General features: G+C 49.1%; 1 protein-coding gene and 1 non-coding gene across 7 annotated transcripts in view; both read left to right on the forward strand.

Moving 5' to 3' along the window:
- The window catches only part of SLC39A11 (solute carrier family 39 member 11), a 376,354-nt gene that overhangs the window by 144,045 nt on the left and 210,888 nt on the right, over window positions 1–21,421 (forward strand). The gene's annotated exons all lie outside the window — the stretch shown is intronic.
- Window positions 6,303–6,375, forward strand: TRNAG-UCC (transfer RNA glycine (anticodon UCC)). The gene has a single exon. It is a non-coding gene; the product is annotated as a tRNA-Gly (tRNA).

Consider the following 21,421-nt stretch of genomic DNA (forward strand, 5'->3'; position numbering starts at 1 on the left):
GAAGTATAGTTACTGTACAATATTATATAAATTACAGATGTACAATATAGTGATTCACAATTTTTAAAGGTTATATTCCACTTATAAAATATTGGCTATATTCCCCGTGTTGTACAATATATCCTTGTAACTTATTTTATACATAATAGTTTGTACCTATTGATCCCCGGCCCCTATACTGCCCCTCCCCTCTTCCCTCTCCCCACTGGTAACCACTAGTTTGTTCTCTACATCTGTGAATCTGTTTCTTTTTTGTTATATTCACTAGTTTGTTGTATTTTTTAGATTCCACATATAAGTGCTATCATACACTATTTGTCTTTCTCTGACTTATTTCACTTAGCATAAAGCCCTTCAAGTCCATCCATGTTGCTGCACATGGCAAAATTTCATTCTTTTGTTATGGCTGAGTAGTATTCCATTGTGTATATATTTATATATACCACATCTTTATCCATTCATCTGTTGATGGACACTTAGGTTGCTTCCATATCTTCACAATTGTAAATAATACTGCTATGAACATTGGGGGGCATGCATCTTTTCAGATTAGTGTCAGATATATACCCAGGAGTGGAATTGCTGAGTCATATGGTAGTTCTATTTTTAGTTTTTCTGAGAAACCTCCACACTGTTCTGCATAGTGGCTGCAGCAACTTATACATTCCCACCCACAGTGCACGAGGGCTCCCTTTTCTCCACATTCTCACCAACATTTCTGTTTGTGTTCTGTCTGACGATAACCATTCTTACAGGTGTGAGGTGATGTCTCATTGTGGTTTTGATTTGTATTTCCTTGATAATTAACGATGTTGAGCATCTTTTCATGTGCCTGTTGCCCATCTGCATTTCCTCTTTGGAAAAATGTCTATTCAGTTCTTCTGCCCATTTTAAAAATAGGGTTGTTTGTTTGTTTGTTTTTGATGTTGAGTTGTATGAGCTGTTTATATGTTGGCTATTAATCCCTTATCAGTCATACCATTTGTAAATATTTTCAGTAGGTTGTCTTTTTGTTTTGTAGATGGTTTCCTTTGCTGTGCAAAAGCTTGGCACCTCTATTTTAAAAAGTGAAAATCAGTGGCAAAATAGAATCTTCCTCCTAAAAGAAATCAACTGTTTATAGTTAACTTTAAAAAAAAAACTTTTGATTTCATAAAATGAAAGATAGCTATACTTGCAAAATGAACACTTGGCTATTTAAAACACAAGCCTGGGAATTTTTTCATTTGTTTTAGATCTACTCAGCTAACAGACAAAGAAAAAAAATAGAAACCAGTTACCATCTTTTATGTGTATCTCTTTTCTGGTTTATGGACACTTTTAAAACCATCCATGCTGTGGCTCAAATGTAATGTAAACTAGTTGCTCCTCTAGGGTCCAGGACAAGAACATTGGAAGAAACAGTCTGCCCTCCCCCCCACCCCCGCTGTTTATTTTTAAAAGATGTCATTTTTTGGATGGGCAAGAGGATGAGAGATACCCTTTCTGCTTGACTTCATTTTTTTTTTCATTTTTTTTTTGGGCTGCGTTGGGTCTTCGTTGCTGAGCGGGGGGCTACTCTTTATTGTGGTACGTGGGCTTCTTACTGCAGTGGTTTCTCTTGTTGCGGAGCACGGGCTCTAGGCACGCGGGCTTCAGTAGTTGTGGCACACAGGCTTCAGTAGTTGTGGCTCGTAGGCTTCAGTAGTTGTGCCTCGCGGGCTTCAGTAGTTGTGGCACACAGGCTTCAGCAGTTGTGGCACATGGGCTTAGTTGCTCTGTGGCATGTGGAATCTTCCCGGACTAGGGTTCGAACCCGTGTCCACTGCATTGGCAGGCAGATTCTTAACCAGTGTGCCACCAGGGAAGTCCCTCTGCTTGACTTTAGAATGTCACCTTTCTCTGTAAATTTCATAAATTTGGGAAATGGGGAAGGACCTGGAGAGAGTATTCTGGTTCAGAACTTTGTCTTCACTCAAAGGAAAAAAAAAATCTTTTTCAGAGATTTTTCGTAGAAATCTAATGCAACCCACATGTTCCTGTAATAGCCCATTCTTGTTCTTTTTTCAGGGCATGGGGAGCATTTTTAATATGGCTCAGTTTGCCATGGGGAGCAGTAGATTCCTCTCATTGAGTTCTTCAGCGGATTGTGGGCTGAATTGTTCATTCTGTTCTATTTGGCGCGAATCAGAGTGTTTGCTAAATGCTCATTCAATCAAGTTGAATATACTTTACACAAGTCCTTCTGGTAAATACTTAATGAGAGAGAACTTTGGGTCCCTGCAGAGCTCTGTAATACCCTATCCTCTTATTCTTCCCCTTCTTATATAAAAAACTGTAGTCATTGTAGTTGAAGACAGTAACTCAGGCATCCCTTAGTTTTTTGTGGGGCTAAGTAGCACTTACTGAGTGCTTACTGTGTGCTAGGTGCTGTTCTAAGCCATGCCTGTGTATTAACTCATTGTCTTCCGTCCCATGAGGCAGGTACTGACTGCATCGTCCCCACTTTCCAGATCAAAGACTTGAGTCCCCGAGTGGTGCCCTGAAGGAGTGCAGCTGCAGTGTCCATGCCGTTGACAACTCGGCAGTACTGTCTCTCAATTCTCATTTGTTGATCCTTTCCTTGAGCATCTGCAAGTGTCTTTCACACCTGAAGGTGTACACCATTTGCCTAGGGAATCTCGCTAACATGCAAGATTCTGATTTGGTGGGTCCGGGGTGGGCCTGGGGTTCTGAATGTCTTACAGGCTCCCAGATGAGGCTGGTGTTGCTGGTCCCTGGGGCCCGCTCGGAGCGGCCAGTGGTGGAGGATACAGCTGTGTAGCAGTGATGGAGTCCAGCGGTTGGAGGGCCCCTGGAAGAGTCTGTGGGTCAGTGCTCGGCAGGGGGTTTCTCATACCCGACCCTTTGATATTCTGATTTACGAGGCCTGGGGTAGGGCTCAGACATCTGTATTTCTTTTTATTTTTATTTTTTTTTTATTTTTGGCTGCGTCGGGTCTTCATTTCTCGTGTGTGGGCTTTCTCTAGTTGTGGCAAGCGAGCGCCACTCTTCATTGCAGTGCGCGGGCCTCTCACTATCGCGGCCTCTCTTGTTGCGGAGCACAGGCTCCAGACGCGCAGGCTCAGTAGTTGTGGCTCACAGGCGTAGTTGCTCCACGGCATGTGGGATCCTCCCAGACCAGGGCTCGAACCCATGTCCCCTGCATTAGCAGGCAGATTCTCAACCACTGTGCCACCAGGGAAGCCCAGACATCTGTATTTCTAAGAAACTTCACCGAGGGCTTCGGATGCATAGCCAGGTTTGGGAACCTGCAGAGCTGATCCGGCTCCCCAGCTGTGGTTTGAATCTCTGTCTCAGCATCTCCCTGTGTAGGTTGTGCAGAGACTGGTAGGTCCCGCTTTTAGAGGCAGCTGCCAGTGCCCTCCTGCCTTGTGGGGAACTGGGGTCTCCATGGAGAGTGTATTAGTTTCCTAGGGCCGCTGTAACAAAGTGCCACACACTGAGTGCTTTAAACAACAGAAATTTATCATGTCAGTTCTGGAGGCTAAAAGGCTGGGTTCAAGGTGTTGTCAGAGCCATGTTCCTGAAAGCTCCAGGTAGTTCTTTGGCTTCTGTGTGTCTCTGTCCCTTTATCCAAATTTCCCCTTTTAATAAGGACGTAGTCACGTTGGATTAGGGCCCACCCTAGTGATCGCATCTTACCTGATCATCTGCAAAGACACCATTTCCAAATCAGGTCACGTTCACAGGTACTGGGGGTTAGGGCTAGAGCATCTTTTGGGGGGACACAGTTGAACCCATAACAGGGAAGTAGGGTACATATAACAGGGGGGTTAATAGATGCCATATTAAAATGGCAGACATTGGCATTAATAGGGGAGGAATGAAATTGGGGCTCCATGCTAGTCAGAAGGGTTTGGATGGAAATGAACATCTCAGATGAGCACCGCTTGACGTTGGGGGGTACAGCAACCAGCCTTGCCAGTGGAGCTGTGGGCGGACACTCAGAGAGCGATGGTGTGACTTGATCCCCTCCAGGTGCCTCCAGCTCTTTCTGCCCAGCCTGTTTATGGCTCTCCTTCCCCGACCACTTCGGGCCAAGCAGCTCATTGCCTTGTACCTGGTGCCACGCTGAGTGGGCACACTCATGGGTGATTTGCAGCCCTCGATGAGTTAATGACCTTGTGCCCAGCCGGCCGTAGGCTGGGCCACCTGGCGCTCTGATGAACTAAATCAGTACAGGCTAAATTGTTAGGGGGAGCGACTTCTTAGTTTCCTAACCAGAGAAGATTGATTCTATAAGAGGATTGTTGCTGCTGCACACAATTCGCCAGTTACTGGTTAGCAGAATCATTAGCTTTAGAAGTAAATGAAATAGACTTGGGATATTGTTAACATTTCATATAAACACATGGCCTTCCTCCTTATTCATTTAGTCTTCTGTTTCCAGGGGGAAATGGTGGATGACTCAGGGCCTGATGAAATACTTCGTGGCACAAGGGACTGGATGCCAGATGCGCTGTGACGGTACTTTTCTTGGCTTCTGTAAAAGGCTTTGCCCGACTGCAGTGGTTCTCACACCTTAGCTCGTGAATCCCCTGGATTGCTGGGCCCACCCCGCAAGAGGGTGAGGGTTCAGGAGGTCTGGAATGGGGCCTGAGCATTTGCATTTCTAATGAGTTCCTGGGTTTTTGCTGAGGCTAGTCCTGGTCTCAAAGTGACCCCACTTTGAGAACTGCTGCCCCCCCGAATAAAACCCAGGCCCCTGGGAAGCTTCTTGGATTCAGTGTGCCTAAGCTTACTCCCAGAGAAAAGGAGTCTTTTTTTGGCTGCGTTGGGTCTTCGTTGCTGCGCGTGGGCTTTCTCTAGTTGTGGCGAGCGGGGGCTACTCTTTGTTGCGGTGCGCGGGCTTCTCATTGCGGTGGCTTCTCTTGATGCGGAGCATGGGCTCTAGGCACGCGGGCTTCAGTAGTTATGGCACGTGGGCTCAGTAGTTGTGGCTCGCGGGCTCCAGAGCATAGGCTCAGTAGCTGTGGCACACAGGCTTAGTTGCTCTGCGGTATGTGAGATCTTCCTGGACCAGGGATCGAACCCGTGTTCCCTGCATTGGCAGGCGGATTCTCAGCCATTGCGCCACCAGGGAAGTCCCTCTCGGTTATTCTTATAGACTGATTCTCCGTGCAAACTTTCGAATCAACATTCTAGTTTCAGTAACATCTTGTAGGTATTTTTATGGGGTTTGTTTCAAATTTATAGATTCATTTAGGCAGAAGTGACAGATGTAGGATGATGAGACTTCCTATCTAAGGACAAGGTATGCAACTCCACTTATTCAAGTCATTGATTATGCCTCTCGGTAGCATTTTCAGTTTTCTTCATCAGGATTTTTCATATTTCTCTTTGAGTGTATTCCTGGGTATTGCATTTCCTTTAGTTTCTGTTGTAAATGGGATCTTTTCTTTCATAGTATATTCTATCTGGCTATTGCATAGGAAAATTATTGACTTTTCCAAACTATTTGTACTGAACTGCCAAAGTGAAAACTCTTATTGACAGTTATTGTTCTTTTTTTTTTTTTTTTTGCGGTACGCGGGCCTCTCACTGTTGTGGCCTCTCCTGTTGTGGAGCACAGGCTCCGGATGCGCAGGGTCAGCGGCTATGGCTCACAGGCCTAGCCGCTCCGCAACATGTGGGATCTTCCCGGACCAGGGCACGAACCCGTGTCCCCTGCATCGGCAGGCGGACTCTCAACCACTGCGCCACCAGGGAAGCCCAACAGTTATTGTTCTTTAGATGATTCTCTGACTTATGTACATATAATAACATCTTTATCAATAATTTTGGTTTCCTTTTCTCTCCAATCTGAGTGATGGGGCTGCCTGACTGGGAACAGCAAAAAGCCTATGGATACAATGAAATTCTGGAAAATAGCCCAAATAATTCAAAATATTTGACACTGAAATTGGGGCAGATGTTGGGAAGTTCATTAGCACGAGACTTGTTTTTTTTTACAAAAAAAAGAAAAAGGGTAAGATTGTCTTTATATTTGAGCAGCTCTTATGGGAACACTAATGTTTTTGTCGTCATGCTCTCTGGGGGTTTTATAGCTGTTTTGCCATAAAGCCATCTATCCTATGGGTTTATCTTTCATCATAAGTTGGGCCCTTTTAGCTCTAGCTGATATTTCCTGCTTTGTTTAAGCAATAACTGAACCCAGCACTGTTCCAGGCATGGTGGAGAAACAGAGGAGAAAGGGAGGTCCATGTCCTCCAGAACTGTACAGACTCTTGGAGGAGACAAAAACCATGCCCTTTGGGACTTCCCTGGTGGTCCAGTGGTTAGGACTCGGCACTTCCACTGCCGGGGGCCCAGGTTCAATCCCTGGTCAGGGAACTAAGATCCCGCAAGCCACTTGGTGTGGCCAATAAACAAATAAAACGAAACAAACAAACAAAACCCGTGCACTTAAAGGGCAAGAGGGCAGTTCAGGATCTCAAACAAACCGGAGGGAGATGGGGTCATGTGTATCACACAGAAGTGTGCTTGTGTTTGGGCATCTTTTTAAAAAGTATTTGTTTGTTTGTTTGTTTGTTTATTTAGGCTGCGCCGGGTCTTAGTTGCGGCACGTGGGATCTTTTAGTTGCGGCATGTGGACTCTTAGTTACGGCACACATGTGGGATCTAGTTCCCTGACTAGGGATCAAACCCAGGCCCCCTGCATCGGGAGTGCGGAGTCTTACCCACTGCACCACCAGGGATGTCCCTACAACTTCAAGTTTGATGATTTCAGAAGACTAGCTGTTTGGCAGATATTTGATTATTGATTGGAAGCTAAAGAGGAGAAGAGAAGGTTTGGAGCATCTGCTGTGAAGAGTTAAGTCATGAAGTTGGAGGCTGGATGTGGACTTGTCAAAATGTGTCCAGCCTCTGTTGTTAAGTAAGCTTCTGTGACTCAGATCTCTCTGGATCTGTCGTTTTGTCCAAGATCAACCTACAGAACAGGCAGGGGCAGAGAGACACGGTGCTCAGAGGAGCAGAACAGAGAAGGTGCATGTTTACTGGATGCCCTTCACAGCCAGGCATACTGAGCCACACAGTGCACAGGTGATTTTCTTTAAACTTTAGAACCACAGGCAATATTTGCTCCTATTTCATGGTTGGTGAAACCCAAACTTGGAGTAGTTAAATAATGTACCCAAGGTTAAATGGCTTAAAAAAAAAACAACAACAACAACGGTGAAGCTGTGCCTTGGACCCCATTCTGTCTGACTTCCAAAGCTCTAATCCTGTGTTTTCAGGACAGTGAGGATAATTTCGTGTTCACCTCATAGGGCTGGCTTTGCAGAAGGTTGGATGAATGAGAGTCTAGCGTACCAGCAAAAGGAGCATTGCAGCTGCTGTTGAAGTGTCCTGGGTGGGGAGGGGATCCATGGGGTGACCGTATGAACCACAGGGACAGGACCTAAAGGTGAAGGGACCTGGTGGCCTCCGGGCAGACGGTCCACCCAGTATGGAAATCTTGGCTTCAGTTTGTCTAACAGGTGGTCATGGTGCCGTCTGTTCTTGGACAATTCTATGAACCGGAAACCTATTATTTCACAAAATGATGTATTCTATTTTTGAACAATATTGAGTAAGGTAGTTCTTTTATTTTTCTCTTAAAACGAGACAAAGGAGTGGGACAAAGCAGAGGTGAGAAATGGATTCTAGAATCCTGCTTGGCTTCAATGAATGGCTTTTTCTTATAAGGCAGGTGACCTAAAAACTTTGTGATGTTCCCTAGACGTCAGGCTTGCAGTCAGAGAGCTCTTCAGAGGAAGTTAACAGCCCCAGGTTCCCAAATAGGGAAGCAGTCACTTGAGGGATAGAGGGCATTTTGCCAGCTGGGAAACATAGCTTAGGAAGTATCCATTGGAGACTTAAATGGCTTTTAGCAAACTCAGCAGAGCCTTTGCAGAGGAGAAACCAAGCGTGCAGAAGTATCTCAAATGCTAACCAGACTAAAGCCTCCTTGAGCTGGAGTGAATATGTTTAAAGCAAGGAAATCAGCCATTTGATATGATTTTCTTTGGCTTATCCTGGGCTTGAGTATCAAAGGGGCAATGGCATAACTGCTTTTGGAGTCCCTGACTTTTCTGTTTGTTTGTTGAATTCTTGGTCTTCTTGGGCAAAGACTCACCAGATGGCAACTGGAATGGGAAAGTAAGCCAAAAAGGGGTTGTTAGATGCCCAGTGTAGGCAGAAAGTGGTTTGCTTAGTGAAGGTTCCTCTAGTGATGGCGGGCTCCTGAGACGGTAGGTCTCAGAGCTTCAGGGAGGTGACACTCCAGAAGCCTGAGTCTAGGGCATTATTGTCCTTGCAAGTCAAGGAGAGAGAGCCATGCTCTGTACCTCAAAGGCCAACCAGGAAGCCAGCTCAACGAGAGTCTGAAAAGTCTTTTGGGATGGCCATTGCTGGGAACTCTAGGGATTCCTGGGTGGACCCTGCTCGGAGGGCTCCTGACCAAGCTGGTGACCTTCTCTTCTTTATGGTCTGTACACCTCCCTCTCCATCCCTTTTCCTGTTACCTCAAAGTTACTGTTGGAGCCAAAGTTTCCTGTTACCTCCAAGTTACTGTTGGAGTTACTGTTGGGGCCGTAAATGCCATAGTCCTGGTATTTATGGCCTCTTGGGTGGTGGGAAGTGCATGGGTGGTGATCGTGAGAGCAGAACTCTGGAGTCAGATCGCCTGGCTTTTATCTCCCAGCTCCTCCAAGATTTACCGTGTGTGTATCCTTAAGGAAGTTCATTCAGCTCTCCAAGTCTTAGTGTCCTCATTGGTAAAATGAGGACAAAAAAATCACTTTTGGGGCTTCCCTGGTGGCGCGGTGGTTGGGAGTCCGCCTGCCGATGCGGGGGAGGCGGGTTCGTGCCCTGGTCCGGGGAAGATCCCACATGCCGCGGAGAGGCTGGGCCCGTGAGCCATGGCCGCTGGGCCTGCGCGTCCGGAGCCTGTGTTCCTCAACGGGAGAGGCCACAACAGTGAGAGGCCTGCGTACCGCAAAAAAAAAAAAAAAAAAAAAAAAATCACTTTTGCCCCCATAGGATCGTTTGAGAGAGTTAAATGAAAATATCCATGTAAAGCAATAATCTCAGTGCCTGACATTTCAGCTAATAATAACTATTATTATCTTAAGCGAGACTCTTTTAGCAAAAATAACTGCCTTCTTGTTTAAGGAAAACTCAAGAGCCTGAGGTTCTAGGTTGGAGGATGAGTCCACGGTGGGCACCTGACGAGATCCAGCTCTTTCCCTGACCTTCACTTGGACTGATATCACTCCCCCTTTAACATGAAAGTATGGACCCAAATGCCTGACCCTTCTTTGCTGAGATAGGCTGACATTTTTAGAGGCTTTGTTAACGATGGAGGGAGGATACCAAGGAAATAAGCAAGAAGGCTAAGAACAACCAGCCTGCAAAGTGCAGGTTCACTCCCAGGATCGCGGGACCTTCACTCTTTCACACGACAAGTGACACAGCTACAGTCCGTCCCCAGAGGGTCGGCACAGCCTCACAGGCATTTTGCCCCTACCCTTTTCTTCCTCACTTTCCACTTTTCTCTGTGTGGCGCCATCAAGGTCAAGGATGCCGAAGAGTGAGGCTTCCCCAGAGCACTTTCTCTGCCTGAAGATTCTCCTTCAGGTGCCACACCTCAGAGAATCTGGACTCTGTTTCATGGTAGAGTGTGGCCTTCCCTTACATCTTCATCCTTCCTCCTCCTTAACGACCAAAAGATGCTTGTGACCCCACAGTGGGAAATAGCCCACTGGCTCATTGACACCTCTTTCCTGATTTCTCCAGGTCTCCTCGGCAGCGTTTGCTGACTCTCTGCTCCAGGGTGTAGCACCTGTTCCCTCCAGGTACCCTGGCTGGCATTGGCTCTACTGCAGGGTTCTGGCTGCACTTTGGCTGGGAGTCCACTTAGGTGCGAGGAGCCGTGATTCAGCTGGACAGAAAGGGGGCTTCACCTCCTAGTGTGTCTTCTGGCCCTGCATCTACTTAGGGGTGGAAGCATTTTGACAAGTGGACTGTTCCCACTCCCGGTGCCTCTGTAGCCGCAAGGAAGGCAGTTGAGTTGAGTAACTGTTCTTCTGAGGGGTGTCCCCGGGCTCTCGGAGCTCTTCTGCTGGTGCGATCTGTTGTTTACTCAGCTATGTTGCCTGGTAGGTTCTTCAGGTCAGCTCTGTGGATGTTGGTTGGTGTTTCAGTGACTTGAGTGTTTCCTTTTGGTGAACCCCACCGCAGTGACCACTCCAAGGAAAGCCTGGGGCCTCCTTGCAGGCCCACCATGTTCTAGCTTTCCATTTCCTTCCGAGATTTTGCAAATAAAACTAAGGAAGCAGCCCAGTGGTATGCATTGTGGATCCCACTTCATCCTCGCCACGAAGCACTAATCCTATCTCTCAAAGCTGGGTGCAAGCATCACACCATTCAAGGTTGAGTGTCATTCGTCCTTTGCTTTAGGAACTTATTGGATGGCAGTAATGGGAGAGTCAAAGAACAAGGACTACTGAAGTATTTTAGCCAGAAGTTCAGTAGGGCTCATCTCTGGTGCTCTAACCCTCATTTCTCACGTGCATTAAGGTGTCTGTGAGTACAAGATGCTTCATCACAGTTGGTGCCTTCATCTCAACTTGTGATGTGTGTTTCCACGTCCTATCTATGGAACTGTATTAGAAAGTAGGCTGGGAGTTGTTAAAGCTGGTGGGTGAGGATTGTGAAAGGACTGTGTCTGGGATGCTCCAGTCTCATCTGAGACCTTTCCACTCAAGGTGTGGTCCATGACCTACACATCAGCATTACCTGGAGCTTGTTAGAAGTACAGAACCCGGAGCCCCGACCCTGTGCCACTGAGTCACAATTGGGGTTTAACAAGATCCCTGTGTGCTTTGGGTGCACCAGTTAAAGACCAAGACGTGCGACTCTAAAAGCTTTAGAGGATTTAATCGAGATCTTCCAGGAGCAGTTATCCTGCTCTCCTTATGCTTTGGGTGAGCTGTCAGTCACCCTGGAACTTCAGAGGAATAGGCTGGGGGTGGCCCAGGAAGGAAGCTAGAAGTGGTAGGAAGGTGGGGAGGGTAGGTGTGTGCGGGCTTTACGCAAAACTCCCCAAAAGGGTTGAGCTATCTGAACCACAGTGTCTAAAGGAATGTGAGAAATTTAGGCCACTTCAGTCCACTGTTAATACCCCAAAAAGGTCCGGGCCCCATGAGTTGTGGGGCCGTGGCATTGGGAGTTTACACGCACTGTAGATGCTTGGACTCGGGCAGGAGCTGGGTCTGATTCTGCTGGGTTTTTCCAGGGGAGGCGGGATGCCTGCCAGCATCCTGGCACAGCTTCTGGTGGAAGGAGTTACAGATGCAGAGATGGATGTCATGATCCTAGCAGACCAGGTTGGCTGGGGACAGAGGAGGGCTGCTGTCCCACCTGGACAACAGGTGTGCCAGTCAGTGGATCCAGGCACGGGGGGAGAGGGCAGGTCACAGGAAGCTGGCGAGCGGCTCTGCCTCGGCACGCCCCCACACCTTGGGTAGCAGCAGCACTGGTTTGAGAATCTGCCAGCCGCTTGGCCTGAGGTCCTTGTTCCCTGGCACGCCGCCTGCTCTAGGCACGATTTGTTTAGGTCTGACGTTGTAGGTGGGATTGGGGGGGTGCCCCGTTGAATGGCCTCTTTGCAGCCAACTGAGTAGGGAGGAGACAGATGGTTCCAGAATGATTTCCAGCATCGGATGTTTCCACGCCTTCCCAGTCTCCTTTCCTAGAATGTTCTGTCTTCTTGCTGCTTCTCAAGTGCCAGCTGAGGACAGATGGGGTTTTCCCTGACCCGACGTGCTCTCAGGTGGGGCCCGCACTCCTCTCTCTCAACACTCCCTTAGCGGGTTATCGGTGCCACGGATTCGTCTTTATTTGTTAAGTTTCTGGCTTGATGGACTCCTCTTGGAAGGGGCTGGGGGCATCGCCTTATCCAGAGTCGGCCTGCAGTGAGCGTGTGATGAGAATAAAATCTGTCATTTCGTTTCATGCTCACAGAGAAGAGCCATTGGCTCCTGTCTCGAAAGGTCTCTGGAATCCATGGCATCTCCACCGCCGACGTCCTAATCCATCATGGGCTCTTTCCTGGAATTCCCTCTGCAGGAGCCTCCCCGCAGGCCCCCCCCCACCCCCACTGGCACATACATCACAGCACGCTGCCTCCCTGCTCAGAACCCTTTGACAACTTTCCTTTGCACTTAGAACTAAGGAAAAGGTCAAGCCGTGGCCTCTGGCTTCTGCCTGGGTCACCTGGAGCTTGCCAAGCCCTGTCCCTCCACTGGGGCTTTGTGCCCGCTGCTCCTTGTCTGCTAGGCTTTGAGCAGCTCTGCACGTGGCTGCCTCAGTGCAAGTCTCTCCTCCTCCCCGACCTCCTGGCGACATGCATCGTTCTCCCAGTTCATGTCCTTCCTTCCTACAATTTGTCACCATCCTTCACTCCCCGGTTTGTTTCTGTGTGTTTGTGTTTTGCTGCTGCTTCTTCTTCTTTTTTTTTTTTTTTTTTTTTGGAGTTTGTGTTTTGCTTCTTTTTTTTTTTTTGAATTTAAAAACTCTTTAAAAATTTAATTGACGTATAGTTGATTTACAATGTTGTGTTAATTTCTGCTCTACAGCAGTGTGTTTTGCTTCTTGACCAAGTGTCTCCCCAACCAGAATGTAGGCTCGTTGAGGACAGGAACTGTCAGGCTTGGTCCCAGCTGGGTTGCCAGCACCCAGCACAGGGGGTGACATCGGTAAATGCTTAGGAAATATCTGCTGATGGAAGGAAGGAAGGAAACCCCCAGGGGCAGGTAAGGTGAGTGCTATCCTAGGGTTTACAGATGGGGGCCCGGGCCGGAAGCTGGGGGCAGCCGGGTTCTCTGACTTCCTGGTTCTGCCTGCAGGCTGGAGGCTGACCCCCATGGCTCCCAACAGCCAGCTAGGAAGCCGATGATGATGGAGAACTTTGGGGACTGACACTGTGTCACCTTTTCCCTGGTGGTCCGGTGACTCACAGCTGGTTCTCATTCCCACAGCTATGTGGGTGAGAGGCCCCTGGGAACGGATGCTGATAGAGTCAACTTCCTGGGTACCTTCCATCTCCAAGGCAGCTGGCTCGCTTCTGGTGCTTTCCCAGCCGTCTCAGCCACTTTATTGCTTTGTTGAATGAAGGCATTTATTTACTTTGGGAGCTGTTGCCCTTTGGATCTCACCACTAGTGCGACTCTCATCTCACCTCCCCACACTCATTGTTGCTGTGTGAGGGTTTCTGTTGAGCTCTTTGGTTTGTGTCTATTATATAAGGGGCTGGCACCCTGTGGGGAGTCTCCACCTACCCTGCTGAGCCCCTCTCTCTGGGCAGCGAGCTGCTCCCTCTCTGTAGAGAGCTGCTCTTGGCTTCCTCCCATTCTCTGATGCTTCTGCAGGTGGTAAATCTAAATCTTGTTGCAGGCGTACCTCACCAGGGCCAGGGGCCGTTGTCCCACTGCCTCAGTGATGTACAGTATGAGCCTGGTCTGCATGGACCAGGCCCCTGGGCCACACCGCTTGCTCTGCCCTGCAGTGTTGGCTTTCTCTTGCTCTGTAACAAATTACCACGCACTGAGTGGCTTTCAACAGCATCCAGAGTTCTGTAGGTCGGAAGCCTGGGCTGACGTGGCTGGGTTGTCTGCTGGGATCTCACAGGCTAAACTCAGGATGTTGGCTGGTGGCATCATCCCCTGGAGCTTGGATGCCCTTCCAAGCTCGTTCCTGCTGGCAGAACTCAGCTGGATTATAGGAGTGAGGTCTCCGTTCCCTTGCTGGCTGTTAACCCGGGGCCTCTCTCAGCCCCTCAAGGCCACCTATATTCCTTCTCACGTGGCCATTCCCACCTTCAAGCCAGCAATGGTGCAGCAGTGCAATATCTGCGAAGCACAATAAAGTGAGGTTGGCTTGTCTCCACTCGCTCCTTCTTCCTTTCTAATGGAACCCCAAATTTGTTTGATCTAGTGATGTGCCAGCTACGAATCCTCAGTCTGGCAGCCTCCCTTGCAGCTAGACCCACGTGATAGGGTTGGCAGAGAAGTCTTAAGGGACGGCTTTCCTCCTCATCTTCTCCTGACCCCTTCTCCTTCATGGACCAATGTGAAGCACCCGGGGATGCTGCACCCATCACTGAGGGCGACAGGGTGGGAAGCCAAAAGGAGCATGGTTCCTCCTGGCAGCGTTGGATCCACTGTACCCTGGCCTTCTTGCTGAGTGAGGCAGATAAGCCCTTTATGTGTTTGAGGCACTGCAGTGGGATTTTATGTTTCTTCCACCCTAATCTTAACTAGTTATTTGAACTGACTTCTGCTCAAGGAAAAGATAAATTCCATAATTTTTCTATTTTACTGTGAGCTCACATTCCCTAAATAAAAAGGACAAGCAGAAGAAGGCCTGGAGGTATCCTTGGTGGGCACGAGGGCTCGGCTGGAAGTCTCTGTGGTTGCTGGAGAGAAAAGAATCAGATCGAAGGAGCTGGTCATGGTGTCCAGCAACCCACAGCATCCCCTTCCTCCCTGCCCGACCTACCCCAGAGTTTGGTATTTATTTTTTGAGTTCTGGACAAAGAAAAAAAACATGTCCAATGAGAGGTCTGTCCAAAACCTCACCCTGGCAGAGGAGGCTGGGGCAGGAGGCCAGGCAACTGAATGTGATGACTAAAGTGATTTCCACGGGTGGAGCAATATTCTGTTTCTGAAGTCAGCTCCAGAAGGCCCAGTGCGGCTGCCTTTGGTTGATACATTCTGGGAAGGGAGCCCCACGGACCCCAGGAAATAATCTGTGTTTGACAAATAGAGGAGAACAAACTTAGAAACAATGGCCTCTGCTTTTTAAGCTTCTCTGAAGGATGTAACGATGGAAAATAATTACTAAGTCTTGGTTGGCCCAGGGCCCCTGAATGGAAATGGGAGAGGGTATTGATGATCACAATGACTCTTTAAAGAGCTGGCTGTGTTTGCCCTCATGCCTCCTACGCACGCAGCTTCTTTTCTTGTTCATACTTATTGGATTTTCGATGGCAACGCACACAAATACTGCTTTCTCTGGGTAAATATTAGGCTTATGATTGGATGGGGAGACCGCAGAATGAATCTGTCAAACGGAAGGGTCGGGGTCGGGGTGGAGGGGCGCAATCTATGTGGTAATGGCTGAACCGGGGCGGGCTCCGGGCCCTTTCCTCCACCCCCTTCTGCCCACTGGTTCTCACCGTCCACTTTCCTGAAGTGACAGCCCATGGTGGTTGTCACATCCGTGGCGTAAGGAGAAAGCAGTGGCTGATAATCATAAAATGTCTCTTTCTATTCTGCTTGGGATACACTTTTATCCACTCACTTAGGTCTGAGTGATTGACAAACTATAACAAGTCCATTTTTTCCCCTTCCTTATATTTCCACTGCTAAGACAGTCCCAGTGATAGTATTGCATGTATTAATAATGATGATGATCACAGCTAATATTAATTGAGGGCTCATCGCATGCGAGACGTCCTGCTAAACTCGTATAAATGTCTTTATTCTCATCCTAGAGGGACACTCAAGTTCCTGCAGGTTGCAGGCAGAACTCGGATCTCTGTGTCCCTGAGTCGGATTTCAGCTCCTTTATGCAAACCACAGATGCTTTGTAGATAAAATCTTGTCTCCCCACATGGCTTCATGGGAGGTCTGCAGCCCCTTCACTGCCTCTGGCTTCTCTTCTTTAGGTAAACAAACCGTGAACCCATTCAGGTGTTTTGTGCCCAGTTATCCTGGGGTGAGGAAGCCCTTTCAGGGGGCCGTGGGCTCCTGACAGCAGAGTCCTCCTCCGGGGCAGGGTGGGCCTCCTTCTGGGGAAGGAAGAGCCTGACCCACAGGTGCGGCTCTCACACTCTGCTCAGGCCCGGGCTGGACTCGAGCTGTTTGGAACCGCGGCCCATCTGCTCTCTGCTCCTGTCAGAGCTCCTCGAAGAGCTCTTGATCACAAGGGCGGATGGCACTCTCACTCTCGTGATGTTTATGTTTGCTCTCCATCTGGGTGGAAGGCAGGAGAAAGCACATTCTCAGTCAGGAGGGGTTTGGGAATCAAGGGCTGAGATTTTCATTGAAATCGGGGCATTGTGCCATTTCCCATAGGAGGCACAGCTGAACAATCCACCTAGAACTTCTTTCTTTGCCACCTGAGAAATAAACTGATTTTCAGAGATAGGGAGAAAATGAGAATGTGTGCATGTGCGCAAGGGATGGTGAATACACACCTTGATAACCTCTATAAGCAGTCTAGAGGTAACTGGCTACCAGAAATCTCACTTTAACTCAAGCTCTCAACCAATTCCCAAATCTGTCCTGAGAGGTGGCCCTAGAAAGCAAGCCAACACACCATGTTTTATCGTCTGCCTCCTCCCACCTCCCTCCTGGGGTAAGCAAGGATTGATCAAAAAGCACAGAATGTGAGCAAAGGAGAGGTCTGGGTGATTCCGAGGCAGGACAGTCAGCCTCTCAGGTTTATCATCCAGCAGCGCAGGGCAGGTCCAGCCGACGGCCAGCCTGTGTCCTGCACCCTGGAGAGGTGGGCGGGGATGCTGAGTCCCAGGCATCCCGAGGAGGTGCAGTGGCGCGGGGAACACCGAGCAGAGCCCAGTAGGCCAGGCTCTGAGGATGCTGGGCCCCCTGAGGTGAGCTTGCCTGCATCCTTTCAGGAGAAATGAGTTTCCATTGGTTCTCTGCTTTGCTTTTGATGGGGAAGCTTCTCCTCCCCGCCTGGGGAGCTTAGAAGCCCTGCGTGACCCCAGGACTCATAGTCCTTTGACTCAGGCCTCCCTGGATTGCCGTTCTCATAGCTAATCCCCCAGTCGCCTTTTTAATAGGCATAGAACAAGAGCCTTCTGGGGCAAATCCTGGTGTATTACAGCTGACTTAATTCTCATCGGCGAGTTTGCCCTCAGCAAGATGTCAAAGCTGGGTTTCTCATGTAGATATTAAGCTGATGGGGCTGTAATATATTTTGTCTTATTAGTGGCTTCTCTTCCCTGCCTGTCTGGCAGTTCGACAGCACAGATGCTCAGGATTTTCTTTGTTTCAGGCATAAAAGGGAAATCCTGTATTAGTACAGTGTAGCTGGGGCCAGAATGCGGTAGCTTCTGATGAATGGCTTGTCACCTGTAATAAGCTCCTGATTACCAGCCCAAATTAATAGTACTGCAAATGTAAAGGTGAGAAAGTTGGGTGGAAGGCGGGGCCTCTGTGGACATCACGTGGCCCTCGGCTCCGCCCACCCACCTGCACCCACAGGCCAGGTGTGGATCTGGGCGGAGGCAGGTGGGCTGCAGTCGGCATGGCTGAGGGGACCTGACAGCCCATTAGTCATTTGCCTCCGTGTGACCTTAAGCCCGGCCAGTGGCCCTTCAGTCTCTTATGTCCTTCCCTCCACACAGTTGTCCTGGCGGGGGACAATTAGAAATGGGGGGAAAAGAGACAAAGAACAGTAAGCAGCCAGGTTGCAATGATGGGTCCAAACTGTTTCCTGCACTGAGCCTCAGGCTCTCTGTATTTACCTGCACAGGGGCACCCGTGTAAATTCAGTAACACACGCCTTCCCTTCCTGCTCGCGCCTGTAGCTCATGGGGTTTCTTGGGCAACAGCTAAGTTTCCAGATATGCATTTGCTTCTACTGCCAAATGCCAGTATTGCTTTCCGGTTCCCCCCAGAGAGCACATTAATCTTTTTTCCCCCGTCCCTGTGCCCGGGGCAAGCAGGAGGATGTTACAGGTTAGAGGAGGGATGAGGCGCCCAGGAGGAGGAGAGGGAGGGTGGGGGAGAGGGGGTCTGAATGATCTCAGTTGCTCTCGGGGAGGGCAACAGCAACAAACAGCTGCAGATGGAAAAGAACCGGGCAGGCAGAGGAAAGCGCTCGCCTTAGATGTGTGGTCCAGGGGCCAGGACACAGTTAACCCTCCCTCGTGTCTCTCATATCCTGGCAGTGACTGTCTCTCCAGCCGGCTCTCTCATTAATCCAGGGCTGGTTTGCTGGCCTCCTGCATCCACTCAGAAGGCGTATAGTGTGAATGCCTCCTATATTTTTCCACCTGTGGCTACGTAGTGGAGAAAAGCAGTCAGTACCTTTTACCTGTGATGGGTTTGTGGGTTTTTTTGTTTTTTTTTTTCTTTTTTTTGCAAAAGGCTCTTTCCTCTGTGTTGGAGCTTTCCATGTGGATTCTTTTTCTAGTTTGGGAAGGGATGCTTGTGATTTTTCTCTCCTAAATTAGTCCACCTCTGTCAGTGGACACATCAATCCTTTGGCCTCCTTCCCAGGAGGGCACTCTGATGTGGAGGCCAATTTGAGGACTTCTGCCATGATATATTTGTATCTGGGTCTTCCAAATAACAGGGACACACACACACACACACACACACACTTTTATATGCATATTCCTCTTGGCAGGGTGCTTTCTCTATAGTAAAAAGGTATAGTATCTAACTGTAGCAGGTCCGTGAATATCTAGATACAACATCACCTTCAAGACGTTCACGTCTTTCACGTGTGGCTCTTTGCCCGGCTTCCCTGTGTCATGGGGAGGGAGTTATCTGCAGATCATCCTCAGGGGAGAAACGCCCTTGCCCGAACGAGTCTTGGCTGGCTTGTGTGGGCGTCACATTTTCCTCTGTTCAGGCCCCGCCTTGAAGCTGGGGGAATCCATCCTCGGAAGAGATGGGCATTCTTCCTCTCGAGAACCCGCTGGGTATGATGTTCCCACGAGGAGCCTCTACCCGTGACACGGCAGCCCTGCTACGAGCTGCAGTGAGAGGTGCCAGCCTCCGGCCCGGGGAGACGCCCTGGAGGGTCTGGAGTGGCTGCACTGTTGCCCTCTGCTGGGTTGTCACCCTGATCCGTCTGGGGTGAAGTCCCACCTTGCAGCCAGGGGCTTTTTCCTTAAGATGCACTGTCTCAGCAGCTTGGAAAGCTAGGCTGCGGAGGAGGAATAGTTGGTGGGCTTCTGTCTTCCATGGAGTGAGAGTTGATGTCTTTGTCTGGAACTAGAAATTTATAGATTTATAGAAGGTTGGGTGTAGAACAGGCCTTCGGGACTATCCAGTCTGAATCCCCTTGTTTCTTGAGCAAGAGTTGAAGTACGTTAATAACAGAGCTCCCTGTGTGACCCGGTGTCACAGCTTTTGCGGGGGATGACAACCCTGCCTCTTCCTACATCTTTCATTGTCCAGCCTGGTTTCCTTTTCACCTATTCAGCCTCGCCCTCTTCTTTATGCTTTTATCCATCTTGGCATCTTTCCGTCCTTTGTTTCCCCCAGCTCGTGTTGGTATGTCTCTAGCCCCTTCCATCTTAATGCCCAAGTGTCACCTTAATACTTACCTCTGACAAAATTGAGTGACACGCTCAATTTTCTCCTCTCTCTGTTTCTTTTTTAATAAGATGATGATCCTCTTGACATTGTTGATAATAAATAGTCTTATGCCCATTTCCTGGCGTGTGAGGAGGGTTTTAATTGCTTCGTTTGTGTCCTTACGTCCCGCTGGAGGCCATCCGCTCCCGGCCGTGAGGTGGTTGATGGTCATTAGGTCTCCGACATAACCATGGGGCTCATCCAGGGACCAGACATGGCCTTGTTAGCCCCGTGTTTATAACTTCAGACTGATATGTTCCCATCAGACTAATTAGCATATCAGCACTGTCCTGCAGTGGCCGGGGATCTATCCTGCTTTGTCACTTAGTATTTTCAATTCACTTAGTCCAAAGGTCAGCACTGTAGGCCCCCGGGCTTGCCTGAGTCTTCTTTCTGAGGGAGGGTCAGATGCCCTCTGGGGTCACTGTGGGGCTGTGCAAGGAAAACCCATGTGTACCTTGAAGGGGCACCACTGCCAGGCCCACCTTTGGACCTTTGGGGGCCGTAGGAGCTTTCATCTTTGTGGACCCCTTCCTCCACCAAAAAAAAAAAAGATGGAAAATTATATTTTACAGCTATGTTGGCATAAAGATGAATATAATCCAGGCTGGATTCGTTAGTATGTTTCATTATTATTCATTTCTTCTTATTTTAAAAGAAATTAAAACATTCTGGGGGACCCCTGAAAATGGGTGCTGGGCTCTACACTGCCTGTACCTGATGGATCAGTTGGCCCTGTGGCCAACACCGGTCTCTTCCGCATTGATGGCTGAGCCGAAGCCTCTGCCTGGTAGAACTCCTGGAATATGCCACCGCCTTGCCATGGTTTATTGATGAGCCGGAAGATACTAGATGTGTTGTATGAGGTTGGGGCTTTGATGGAGGCTTTGTGCTACAAAGAATTGGTGGACCACTAGATCTTGTCCATAATGTATGGCTTCCGGTTTAGTCATCGAAGGGAAAATTTAGACTCTAGAAATCTTAGGGTGATAGGGATGTTGAAGACAGAGTTCTGCTCTACAGGGATTGTGGTAGGTGGACTCCCGAGACGCCCCTCTGAGTCGCACCCCCTGGTGTGCGCGCCATGGGATCCCCTCCCCTCGGTGGGGTTTCACTGCCATTACTTACTGCTCAGGTCCTCTGTCGGTTGACTTCTAGTTCATCAATAGGGAGAGTATCCTGGGTAGGCCTGACCTAATCAGGTGAACCCTTAAAAGAGTGTCTTGGCCCTTCTTGAGGTCAGAGGGATATGAAGTGAGACAGCGTCCCCTGCTGACCTTGAAGAAGCCAGTAGCCGTGCTGTGAATTGCCCACAGTGGGGGCTGCCTGCAAGGACCTGAGGGTGGTCTCTGGTTGCTGGGAGGAGTCCCCAGCACCACCACCAAGAAAATGGGAACCTCTGTCCTTCATCTGCAAAAAACTGAATTCTGCCAAGAACCAGCGCACTTGGATGAGTGCCTCAGATGGGATCTCAGCCCCAGCTGGCTGTGATCTTTCTTTTTTAAAAAAATTAATTAATTTATTTATTTTACTTTTGGCTGCGTTGGGTCTTCGTTGCTGCGTGCGGGCTTTCTCTAGTTGTGGCAAGCGGGGGCTGCTCTGCGTTGTGGTGCGCAGGCTTCTCATTGCGGTGGCTTCTCTTGTTGTGGAGCACGGGCTCTAGGCACGCAGACTCAGTAGTTGTGGCTCGCGGGCTCTAGAGCGCAGGCTCAGTAGTTGTGGTGCACGGGCTTAGTTGCTCCACGGCATGTGGGATCTTCCCGAACCAGGGCTTAAACCCGTGTCCCCTGCACTGGCAGGTGGATTCTTAACCAGTGCACCACCAGGGAAGTCCTGGCTGTGATCTTGAATTTATCCCAGTGAGACTCTGAGCAAAGGACCCATTTGAACCCCTTCCTGGATCCTTGAACCGTGGAAACTGAACAATAAGAAATGAGTGTTGCTTTCAGCCCTGAATTTGCGGTAATTTGCTGTGCAGCAGCTGAGACTTC

Source organism: Mesoplodon densirostris, chromosome 18 (assembly GCF_025265405.1).
Source record: "Mesoplodon densirostris isolate mMesDen1 chromosome 18, mMesDen1 primary haplotype, whole genome shotgun sequence".
NCBI lineage: Eukaryota > Metazoa > Chordata > Mammalia > Artiodactyla > Ziphiidae > Mesoplodon > Mesoplodon densirostris.